Source organism: Canis lupus, chromosome 24 (assembly GCF_048164855.1).
Source record: "Canis lupus baileyi chromosome 24, mCanLup2.hap1, whole genome shotgun sequence".
Classification (NCBI taxonomy): Eukaryota; Metazoa; Chordata; class Mammalia; order Carnivora; family Canidae; genus Canis; species Canis lupus.
The window spans coordinates 40,619,827-40,631,947 of NC_132861.1; the positions used below are offsets into that span (position 1 = coordinate 40,619,827).

The 12,121-nt window shown below is 39.3% G+C and overlaps 1 long non-coding RNA gene across 1 annotated transcript in view; it reads right to left on the reverse strand.

Annotated features, from left to right (window-relative positions):
• The window catches only part of LOC140616090 (uncharacterized), a 67,006-nt gene extending 57,286 nt beyond the window's left edge, over positions 1-9,720 (reverse strand). The window contains exon 1 of the long non-coding RNA XR_012016620.1: positions 9,595-9,720. This is a non-coding gene — a long non-coding RNA (uncharacterized lncRNA). The remainder of the gene's footprint in view (positions 1-9,594) is intronic.
• Between the last annotated feature and the right edge of the window lie 2,401 nt (positions 9,721-12,121).

Consider the following 12,121-nt stretch of genomic DNA (forward strand, 5'->3'; position numbering starts at 1 on the left):
TTGCCCTTTGGTGCTTTGGGGGAACTCTTACTCTCAGAGAGCCTTAATGGATACAAGAGGGTTTATTACTCAATTCTTGAGGGCACAGTGGTCAATTCCTTGAATTAATTTTTAGTATAGTGCAGACAGTTAAAAAGCAAAATTCCCTTTTGGGACTTAGAATGAGGAACTTTTGGACAGATAGTAAACCTTCAGGGAATCAAGGAGAATATATTATAATAGAAGCCCATGGACTTCTGAAGATAAGATAGAAGATTAGGATTTTTCAGGGACCTGGCAGACATTTTCTTGTTTCAGTAAATAAATATTTAGTTTCTTCCTTCCAGGGTCAACTGCCCACAGTGACATTTTGGATGATGATGGAATGTCATGAAAAGACTTGTGTGCCATGAAATAAAGGTAAGTGCAATTCTAAAAAAAATAATAATAAAAGGCACATTATAGAAGACTTCAGTAATGGAACATATAATAAACAGTCTTTATGTTTTAGTTATAATTTATTTTATTCTTTAGCCACAAGATCTCAAGAAGCATTAACTTAGTTAATCACAACTAGTGTTATAAGAAGGTCAAACAAAACATATTGACAATAGAAGATGAAAAGTGGTTCTTGCTTAAAGGAAAGTTCATTTCATTTGAGGCCCGCAAAGATCTTTTCTGCTTATACTTTCTTTAAAAAAAGAAACAGTTTCATGCTCAACGGAGGTTTTGTTCCACCACAGAATATCAGGTTCTTTGATAGTATTTGTTCAACTTTGCCATCGCAAAGTCCCACATCCCATGCCACTGCTTTTTATCCTACAACTTGAAATCTTTGCACAGAGTTCTGCTTTTCACTCCAGTTCCTTGATTTTCTTGATTGAGAACACTCACATTCTCAAGTCTTATTTTGTTTTGCAAGTTCTGCAACCCTTTGGTCTTTGTTCCTATGGCTTCAACTATCACTTCTAGGCTGAAACTGCATCCTGAGGCTACAAATTCAACTCCCTTAGAAAATCCTCTCCTCTTGTTTTTTCCTACCCTGCGGCTCCCTATCACCCAGAAGAGGTCATCTCAAATCTATCTCTTTGGTGAAGCTCTCACTCATCCTTTCAAGCCAACTAATGATGTCTTTCTATGTGCTGTCTTAGTCCTTCCCACAAAGCTTCACCAACGTATCACAATTCAGGGCGCATCTATCTCCTCCCCCAAGTTATAAGGATAACATTCATCTGATATTTACTGTGCCATGCACAGTAGACAGAAATAAAGAACTGTAGTATAAAGATTGAATAGCAAGACCCAGTTTGGACAAAATGGTGATATTGGCAGAGGCAAAACTAAAAAAGCACATGAAAATATGGGAAAAGACAGGAAAAATGGCTTTGGTGACTCTAACACGAATGAAGAAGATAGTATAATTTCATGAGTTGGTTGATATGAGGTGATTTATCGAGGGATTGGAATATTAGAGTCTCTTACTGCTGGGTCCTGAAATTTTAACCCATATGAAAGGAGAAAAGAAATAATCTTGAGCTTGAGGAAGGTAAGGAGCTAGAACTGGGAGCTCTTCTTGAAATAGAATGTCAGAAGGACAGCTCCTACTGAGCAGCTAAGCCTGCACCACGAGTTGCCATGGAGATTAAATTTACATTAAGGGCCTTAGGAATTGTCAAGCATGTTTTGGATCACTGAAATCCATGAATGTTCCTCAGAAACAAGCACAATACCATTTGTTAGAGATAATTGCACAATCCTGATTGTGTGAGGCTGCCATGGATAAGTTAGTTACTCCTAAAATAGTTTTATGAGCACAAATGACAGTGCAATTATCCACATGAGCAAAAGCTAGCAGTCAAAACATATAGAAGGACTGTAAAGTGTAAAGATGATAAAAGCTCATGAAAGATTTATAAAATAAAGTGCTAAAAGTTATTGAAAATGTAAATAAGGAATAGAAAACATCAAAATTTTGAAACAAAATGGGGTACCTGACTGATTCAATTGGTAGAACATGTGGGTCTTGATCTCAGTGTTGTGAGTTTGAGCCCCATGTTCAGTGTAGAGATTACTTAACAATGAAATCTTAAAAAAAAAGAAGAAGAAGAAGAACTAAATAGACCTCAAGCAAATGAAAAAGAAAGTAATTAAATCAAAATTTCAGAGGACAAGTTTAGACAGATCAAGACTTGTCTGGTCTAAGTATCTGTGACCCTGAAAGGGGAGGAGGTCAGAGAAAAAAAAAAAAAAAAAGACAATTAAAAAGACTTGAACCTAGCATCCAAAAGAATAGCCACAGGAAGAGAGAGCATGAGGGAAAAGCTAAATTTAGAAATATATGGTACAAGAATGTTTAGAATCAATGAAAGACTTGTTTACTTAGAACACAGAGGCATAGCAAGTTTTGAATATATAAAATAAGACCGTAGCATACTGTCATAGTAAAACCCTAAATCCAAAGGAAAATAGTCCTTAAAATTACCAAAGAAAAAGACTGACTTACATGTAAAAAACTGACAAGTAGAAAGGCAATAATTTTTGTCATCTTCAGTGGGGCTAGAAAGTAATTTAATTATAAAATCAAAAAGCAAAAACAGCAGGAAAATGTAAACTGTATCATGTATATCCTAACCAAAAGCAAATTGTCACAGCAATTGCTATCAGAAAGAGCATCCTTCAAGGTGCCTGGATGGCTCAGTTGGTTAAGTGTCTGCCTTTGGATCAGGCCATGTTCTTGGGGTCCTGGAATCGAGCCCCAGCCTGCAATCTCTGCTCAGTGGGGAGTCGGCTTCTCCCTCTGCCCCTTTCCCCACTTGTGCTCACACTCTCTCCCTCTCTCTCAAATAAATAAATAAATCTCAAAAAGAAAAAAAAGAGAGAGAGAGAAAGCATCCTTCTAAAATGTTCAGTGTAGAGGGACAAAAAGGATCAATATATAAAATAAAAGAAACAACTTACCAGGAAATTATAGCAATCCTAAACTCTATTCTCCCCAGCAATATAGAGCAAAATATATAAAACAATAATTAACTAGAAGATGAAATAGGCAAATTCATAATTGTATTAGATAATATTAGAGATTTTAAAAACATTTCTCTCAGAAACTGACAGACCTATTAGATAAAGAATTAATGAAAATAAAAAAGATTTGAACAAATCTTAATAAGCTTGACCTAGTACACACACATACACACAATAAGCTCATTAGAAAATTAGGGAAAATTAAGTAATACATATTATTTTCAAAGAAACATGGCACATTTCTAAAAATTAATTGTATTATAACGTTCTTCAAAAGAAGTACTAAATATGAGCACAGCCTCTGAAAGAAAAAGTAACATTAGATACCAGTAATAAAATAACCCAAAAATACACTTTAAAATAAAAAAAACTTTTAAGCAATCTAAAATAATTAATGTGAATAATATATTAATTATAAAGTAATAAGAGCTGAGTAACATTGAACTACCTTTTCAGAAGGGAAGAGATAGTAAAGAACAGTGCTTATAGGACATAATACCAATTAAATCTGTATGATTGAAAAAAGTTTGAAAATTACCTTTAAGAAGTTAGAAAAAGAACACAGACTAAATGCAAAGAAAGTGGGACAAAAGGAAGAGTTAAAAAAATACCTCACCAATGGAATAGAAAACAAAGAAACCCAATAGATACTAGAGATTCATCAAATAGGCCATCTTTTGTCCATATTGGTTCAGTACCAAGAGGAGGCTCAGAAACAAGTGGGAATAATGATATATGGATACAGAGCACCATGAACTTATACAATAAATATGAAACCTTGATGATATGGAGAAATATGAGAGAAAAATATTTTACTCTAAATAACTAAAAAATGATATAGAAAACCTTTAAAAAAAACCCATTCTCTTAATCTGCATAAACAAAAATACCATAAACTGGGTGTCAGTTTTAAGATTTTATTTATTTATTTGAGAGAGAGTGTGTGAGCAGGGGCAGAGGGGGAGGGAGATAGCAGACTCCCTGCTGAGTGTGAAGCTTGATGCCGATTTAGTCTCATGACCCTGAGATCGTGACCTGAGCCAAAATCCAGAGTCTGATGTTCAACTGGGTCACCCCAGACTGGGTGGTTTTTAAAGAACAGAAATTTATTTCTGATAGTGCTGGAAGGTGGGGAATCCAAGATCAAAGCATCAGCAGATCCGATGTCTGATGAGGTTCCCCCTTCTGGTTAGTAGACAACTGTCTTCTTGCTGTGTCCTCACATGGGCTTCTGTTATAAGGTCACTAATCTCATTCATGAGGGCTCCACCCTCACCTAAGCACCTGCCAAATGCTCCACCTCCAAATACCATCATCTTGGAGAATAGGTTTGGATACACTGTGGGAACAGAAATCTTCAGTGTGTAGTGCCCCTCAACTCTGTCTTCATTGAAATAAAATGTGATTCCCACCCCACACTGACATGTAAATTCAAGACAGATTAATTAATGGCCTAAGTATGAAAAACAGAATTTTTAAATGACAGAAGAAAATAAAGACAATTTGTTGTTGTTGTTGTTTTGCTAGAGATAATGATTGTTGAAGTAATTAAACAAGGCCTTCAGACTGAGGGGCTCTAAATCCTTGAGAGCCAACACAGGAAGACCAAAACCAAGGCCAGACTTAACACACTTGAACCTGAGAAAATGAAACCTAAGAACCACTAATTATAGCCACTGACTAGTCTTTCCCAAATAAAGCAAGTGTTTAAGCCAATCAAATGACTTCCTGTTTTGCTTTCATGTCTTCTCTATGAAAACCTCTCCACAGCTCCTTTTGGTGGATCACTTTTAACCATTGTTGGTTTGGCACTGCCCTTTTCAAATTGATGTATACTCTGAGAAACTGTTGAAAATTTTAATGTGCCTCACTTTACCTTTCAACACAATGTAGAAAAAGATTTATGAAGGAAGACGCAGAATGTATAAAGAATAAGAGGAAAAAATGTCCACCTGATCTATATGTGTTCTGACAATACTTATGAAATATTTAATCAACCTAGGGGGAGATATTGAGGATGAATTGGAGAAGGAGTTGCTTGAAAAATTTGGCAAGCTTCAACTTCTGCTGATCATGGGCACCAGGGTTGCTCTTTCTAGAGTAGGTTCCAAAATAGTGCTGTTTCTCAAGGGCTAAGAGTTGGAGCCACAGTCTTAACTTGGGGTGGAGTTTACTCCATGCTCTGTAGACATTTGGGAGTGGGGGTAGGTAAGCATTTTCTGTGGTCCCTAGATTTTGGGGTGAGTGTAGCTCCTGGCATTTAGTAAACAGGCACCAGGAGTGCTAAGAGCAAGGCATGGGACAGTGCAGAGCAAAGAAGAAAATCTTGTACAGCCAAGTGACAACTCTAGCTTCAATATAAATTATTTCTTGGAAGACGCTTGCCATCCCTGAGCATCTTCTTTAACAGAAATATGGGACCACTACCCATAACGAAGGGCCTGGGTGTTCAGCCTGAAATCCGGGGCCAGGAGAAGGGAAACCAGGGCAGGGGATCAGGAGCTTTGGCAGAGGCACATGGGTGGAGAGCTCTGTAACTGAGCAGATGGAGAAAATGTCATGAGGATTGTGAGGTGCTCAGCATCTAAGTCTGCTAATGCTGGATTTCTACAAGAATATCCCTCCAGGGGTGTCTGGGTGGCTCAGTGGGTTAAGGGTCTGCCTTGAGCCCAGTCATGACTCCAGGGTCCCTGGATGGAGCTCCTGCTCAGTGAGGAGTCTGCCCCTCCCTCCTGCTCCTGCTCCCTCTCTCTCTCAAATAAATAAATAAATAATAATTTAAAAAGAAAAGAAAAGAATATCCTTTCAAGGAAGCTATCGGTTTCGATGTGGCATTAGAAATGTCAACGTTGCAGCAATAGACCAAGCAGAGGGGAGGGCTAGCCGTTGTGTGCCAGAACTCGTGTAGAGGCTCCTCTCATACCATCCCAGGAAGCAGATGTGAGAATGAGGCCAAGAGACACCAGCCCGTCTCTTTCTGACCTGTGGAGCCTTTCTGACCACAAAACTCGTGTTCTTTATTTTCCAAGATTGCTCTGAAATAGCTGTGATTATGCTCATTTATCAGTTGAAGAAGCTAACAGGCAAGGAGCTTAGGTAACATTGGCGAGTGCTTGAATTCCAACCTAGAGTTTTCTTTTTATGTTCCAATATTCTGAAAACTGGGCTTTACTCTATATTCACTTTTACTTCGGACTGTGCTATGTGTGTGTGTGTGTGTGTGTGTGTGTGTGAGAGAGAGAGAGAGAGAGAGAGAGAGAGAGAAACAGAGACAGAGACGAGAGAGAAGAAAAAAAGGAAACATTTGCATCTTGGCATGTTTTTGGCTTAGAATTTTTTTTATAACATTTTTTTTTTTAAATTGGAAGAGGTACTAGACTATTATTCTGCTTTTTCCTACACATTAAATTTCAACTGAAGTTAAAACGAGTAGAAGCTATCCGTACATTACGATGTCAGAAAAACAAGTTGCCTTTTCTTCAGCTGATTGCCTTATGAACCAAGGAAAGGGTTGTAAACTCACGGCCAACCACTCTTTGTTCAACTCAGTCACAAAAACACATAAAGACATCGGGGGCACTGCACTCTCATTGTTTGGTCTCTTAACCCAAAATTCACTTTACCGTAGAGTTAACGCCTACAACTCCTCAGTAAATCGCAGTAAATCAATCACTCATCTTTGTTCTTCCCAGTTTTTATTTTATTCTTTTTTAATTTGAAAAGTCTGCAACTGTGGTTCATGGTGATTTCTCTGCTAAGACTGTTTTCTTTGGATTCCAATGGAGTGACCCAGAAGACAGTTAGTTGGATACTTCCCTGAATGTGAAATTTGTAAACGGCATCCCTGTCGATCTTAGATCCTCTTCAACCACAGACCAAGATAATTTGGCTGTTTCCTGTTAGCTAATCCTTGCCTATAATGAGATAATACTTTTAGAATAACATGGATTTCTCCAGGTTTGTGGTGTAGCTGAAAATCACGTTCCCGTAATTTTATATTTTCACTGGCTGGCTTCATGGTGAAGTCAGGTTAAAAAAACGATGGAAAACTGTGGGTGGTTTCTCTCTAACACATTCTTAGGATGGGAGAAGCTGTTCAATTCCTCCCATGACAGTGACATGTTCCTTTTCATGTGGTGATTTCTTCCTATTAGAAATCCAGAGTTTGATTTGAGGGCCTTTGCACACTGTTTTCCTCTTGGTTAAAATCTTTGTGTTTTGAAATATGTGTATTGATAGGAGCAGGAGAGTAAATTGAATAAGTAGACTAGGGATTTTTTTTAATTGTAAATTTCCTATATGATTTCAAGGTCACTATTTCTTTGTATGTAATGAAAATGTTGCTGACAATCACTCATCCCTGATCTCTTACTATTGGATGCCATAAGGGCTAGTCCTGATACTCAAAGGTCCTATTTATCTATTTTCCAAATGGTTGGCTTCCAATGAACCTCATGACAATGTATATAACAAACTCAAATGTCCTAAGCTTTGGATTTCTTTAATCAATATTTAATTTCCTTTTGCTTCATGTTTTATTTATGAGACACTTGCAAGAATTAGCATGGGTTATTGTTTTTTACCTCATGCTCTTATAAGATATTTCTCCCTGCAGGCTTTGCTGTACAAATTAGAATTGTCAGAAATAAAAGTACATACAAACATGGGTAAAATGTTTAAGCTTAGAATTAAAACTCTCCACCTTTAAGTTAACTGACATCGGATATTTGCAATACCTAAAGTAACAATTTGTCTTTTCCTGCAACTGCAACCAGAAAACAGAAAATAAGCTATAGCTTATTTTTAAACAGGTGCCTGGAGGGCTCATCCCCTGTGGTGGAAAATGTTCAATGCCTTCTAGGACCTAGGCCTATTTTACTTCCTCCCTAACAGAGTCCTGACATTGGTTGAACCATCGTTGCTTGAAATGAAAATCCACACAGCTCAGCATTCCATACATGCTAGATGTGGCATTTGATCAATTTATAGCCATAAGATATAGGGGTAATATTTTTGATGGGTGAGTTTTCAAACAGAGGAACAATTCCTTTCTTACTCCTTTTTCCATCCTATGGTTTGGAATGTAAATGTGATAGCTGGAGCTCTGACAGGCATTTTTGGACCATGAAGCAAAAACAAGCTGGTTGTCCATGGTGTTAGAAGGTATCCAGGCTATACTAACATTAGGTAACCCACCTCTGGGCTTCTTTTATAAGTGGGAGAAATAAAATTTATCTTATTTAAGAGGACCATTTCATTTTTTAAAATTGTATGAAGGGCACCTGGATGGCTCAGTGGTTGAGCACTTGCCTTTGGCTCAGGCCATGATCCTGGGGTCCTGGGATTGAGTCTCGCATCAGGATCCCCACAGGGAGTCTGCTTCTCCCTCTGCCTGTGTCTCTGCCTCTCTCTGTATTCCTCATGAATAAATAAATACAATATTTAGAAAAAAAAGTTGTATGAACACAAACCTAACCCTAACTGAAAAAAAAAATATCTACAATAAGTAATGCTAGTTATACTGATGGTTAAAATAATAACTTTTATTCAGTTTGTACTATGTCAGACAATATGCTAAATACATTAATTAATTTGATCTTCACAACAATCCTATAAGATAGATAATATTATTATTTCCTTTATAATAGATGAGAAACTGAAGCTCAGAAGATTGAAGTAGCAGGCAGAGAATCTAAGCTCTAAAGAAGGTAATCTGACTCTCCCCCACTGGGCCATGTGGCACCCTCGGAAAATCAGTACTAGTTACTTGGTAGTCTGTGTTCAGACTTCCCACACACATCACATCATCCCGTGGGCTCCTGCCATCCTCATGACACCTGGGACACTTTTTTTTATGTCACTATTCATTTATTTTTTTTTAAATTATTTTATTGAAGTTCAATTTGCCAACATTTAGCATAACACTCAGTGCTCATCCCGCCAAGTGCCCTCCTCAGTGCCCATCACCCAGTCACCCCAACTCCCTGCCCACCTCCCTTTCCACTGTCCCTTGTTCATTTCCCACAGTTAGGACACCTGTGACACTTAAATGTATATGAAGACTGAAAGAAATAAAACATTTATTGATTAACTACCATTTCCCAGTACTGTGATGGACACATGCTATATATTCTCAATTAATTTTAACCATTGCTCTGTGGGGAAACATAATGAAGCTTAAGAGTTAAGAGTATAATTTTTGGAGACATAGTGGCTGACCCCCGGACTCCTACCTACTAGGTTTGTGACAGTTTTCAAGTTAGATAATTTCTGTTCCTCAGTTTCCTCTTCTGTGTAAAAGGGGAGGATAATACTGCATCATAAGATTTTGTTAGAAATTAAAATAATTCTGGAAAAGTGCTTAGAAAAGAGCCTGGCACCTTAGTAATCCTCATGCAATTGAGCTAATGAAGAGTTGGCTTGGAAAAGAATAAAACCATGAAACATCTGCCAGGAGTTACACAATTAATTAATTAATTAATTTTCCCATTATTTCGGTCATTTGGAGTTCTCTATTCTATTCTATTCTATTCTATTCTATTCTATTCTATTCTATTCTTCTCTTCTATTACAGATGAGGGACCTGAGACTCACAGATGATGAACCAGCTCTTGTGGACCAGTTCTCTTGGAAACAGACTCCAAGATAGAAAGATTGGTTGCAGAAAGTATTTTGGAGAGTTCTCTCAGCACTAAGACCTGGAAGCGAGGGAGAGTGAGGAGGGCAGGTATGAACAAGGGGAGATGTTAATCTGTGATGCAAATGCAGTGCTACCATTGTCCTCTGCTGATGTCACAGGAAACTCTGGGCGGGGCTGGACCTTTAGAGCTGTCTCCAACTGAAATGGATCTAGGCTTCTGTACCTTTTGACCAGTCCGGATGGGAAGGACTCCAGTAAGGGGGCATCACACAGGGCAAAGCAACACCCTCTGCTGGAGGGTGATTTCCAGGAAGCCCTCATCAGTCACAGGGGCCCACATCAGTTGGGTGTGTCTTGGGGGTTGCAGGGGCCCAGCACAAAACTGCCCAGTGCACCAGCTCAAGGTCCCAAAGTCATAAGTGATAGAGTTGTGTACAAAGCCACATCCATACAACCTGCCTGCTGCCTCTTTGTGCTGTGTTACACACCCTCTCACACAACTGATAGAAGAACTTGTTGAGAAGTAACCACAGAATGACATTGGAGGGAACCCACATGAAACAGCCCCCACCCCCCAATGTAACTAACTAGCAGAAAAAATTGATAAAACTTAGGTCCTCATTGGCATTATCTCACTTTTTTCTCCTCTTTTCTGGATGAAACTTCAATCTGACACTGTGTTCCACAGAGGTGCAGAGGAATAAAGGAAGAACTGTAAGCGACCGGAATGAATAGGAAGATAAATAAATTAATTAATTGTGTAACTCTTAGCAGATGTTTCATGGTTTTATTCTTTCCCAAGCCACCTCTTCATTAGCTGTCCCATAAGCTGAGTCTAAGGCAAATAAACCATTAGTGATTGCGCATGTATTGCCAAAGATTTTACCAAGCTAGCTGTTGAGGCCATGTATGGGGACTAGGAATGTGCTGAGCGTGTCACCACACTGTCTTCTTCATTCCTACAGCCCTGCTGAGCCTGAGGAAGTCTTTCTGCACAGACTCTAGTGGATCAAAAGCTTCTGAGCATTTCACTGCATAAAAGAGTCATGGCTGGAGATTGACACTGTATCTGCCAGGACCTGGTAAAGAATCTTGCAAATTTTGTGTAGTTCAGCTTTTCTGAGACTTACCTGACCACTTCATCCTTTCTTAGATCAGCATCCTAAAGAATGCATGCAGGGAAAGGCTACTCTCTGCTCACCTTCTATGTGTGGCCTTCTCCATTCCTGTCTCATTTTGTCTCTTAGTGTCTCTTAGCAGGGGTGGGGTGGTTATGGGTTCCATCTCTGTGTCCAGGCCCATTCCGGTTTCCACAACCATCATTACAGGTTCAGAAGAGCCCCAGCAGCTCTAGCTGCATGACAGCTTGGATGCATATACCAGGATAAATCCTCCTCATGATCTGATGTACAGTGATGAGGTCTGCCCTGTGATGCTGGTGGCATCTTTGCTTACTCTCTCCCCTCTCCCACAGTGTCATCTCAGAAGTCCAAGACTCTGCCTTCGTCTCTGGCCCCTACAATGCCCACACACCTATTCCACTGCCTGGAGCCTAACTTTGCTTGATTACTTCCCTGATTCCCAGCCGAGCTCTTCCCTGTCTCCTTCCTTGGAACCCAGAACCAGCAACTTGTATGGATTCCCATCTCTCCTATAGCTCAGTCCATACAGTTGTCTTCCTCTTGGTCCCTCGTGGAGTCTCACCTTGATCACCCTATAGGACCACATTGTACTACACTTGCCTGAGTCACCTAGATCCCCTAGAGGTTTCCTCTGGGCTTACTCTATCTAGACCCCCTCTCCAGAAGCAGACTGGAAAACTGTATGAATTTCCAGTAGCCTTCTGCTAAAGCAAGATCAGGGGGTTAAAAAGACCTGTACCTTTAGCTAGAACTACTTCCAGCTTCCTTTTGTCCCTTTTGGCTCTACTTTATGCTTGTTCCAACATGCCTCAGACCAGAGCTTCTCCCCCTTACTGCAGGAGCTAGATGTACAATTCAAAATGTATTAACAGAGCTGTACAATTCAAGAAGAGGTCATTTCTGACACCTGTGCCATTTTTCCTGGATGTGGCCTTGCTAGTATGACTGAATCATGATCTGTGCAGACATGGAAAGTGGTGAGCCACTCTGATATTGGTAGGGGACCCAATAGCAGGCATTTTGCTAGCACTGCTACATGTAAAAGTACAGTGCAGGACACTGGAGGAAAAAAAAAAAAGGAATAAGACAATGCCTACCCTCACCAGCCTTTGATCTAGCTCAAAAGATAGTACATCACACAGAGTGATCTGTGCTGATAAAGCATTGCTATAAGACTGAGTATTGTGGTCCATAATATCTGCAGTCAGAGAAAGGGTGCATATTACCTCTGCTTTAATTTGGGAAGACCACATGGTAAAGGGAAGCCCTGAATTTGGCTTTGAAAGTATAGAAAACAAGCAATGATCTCCCTGTGACAGGGCTATTTTTGAGCAATGAT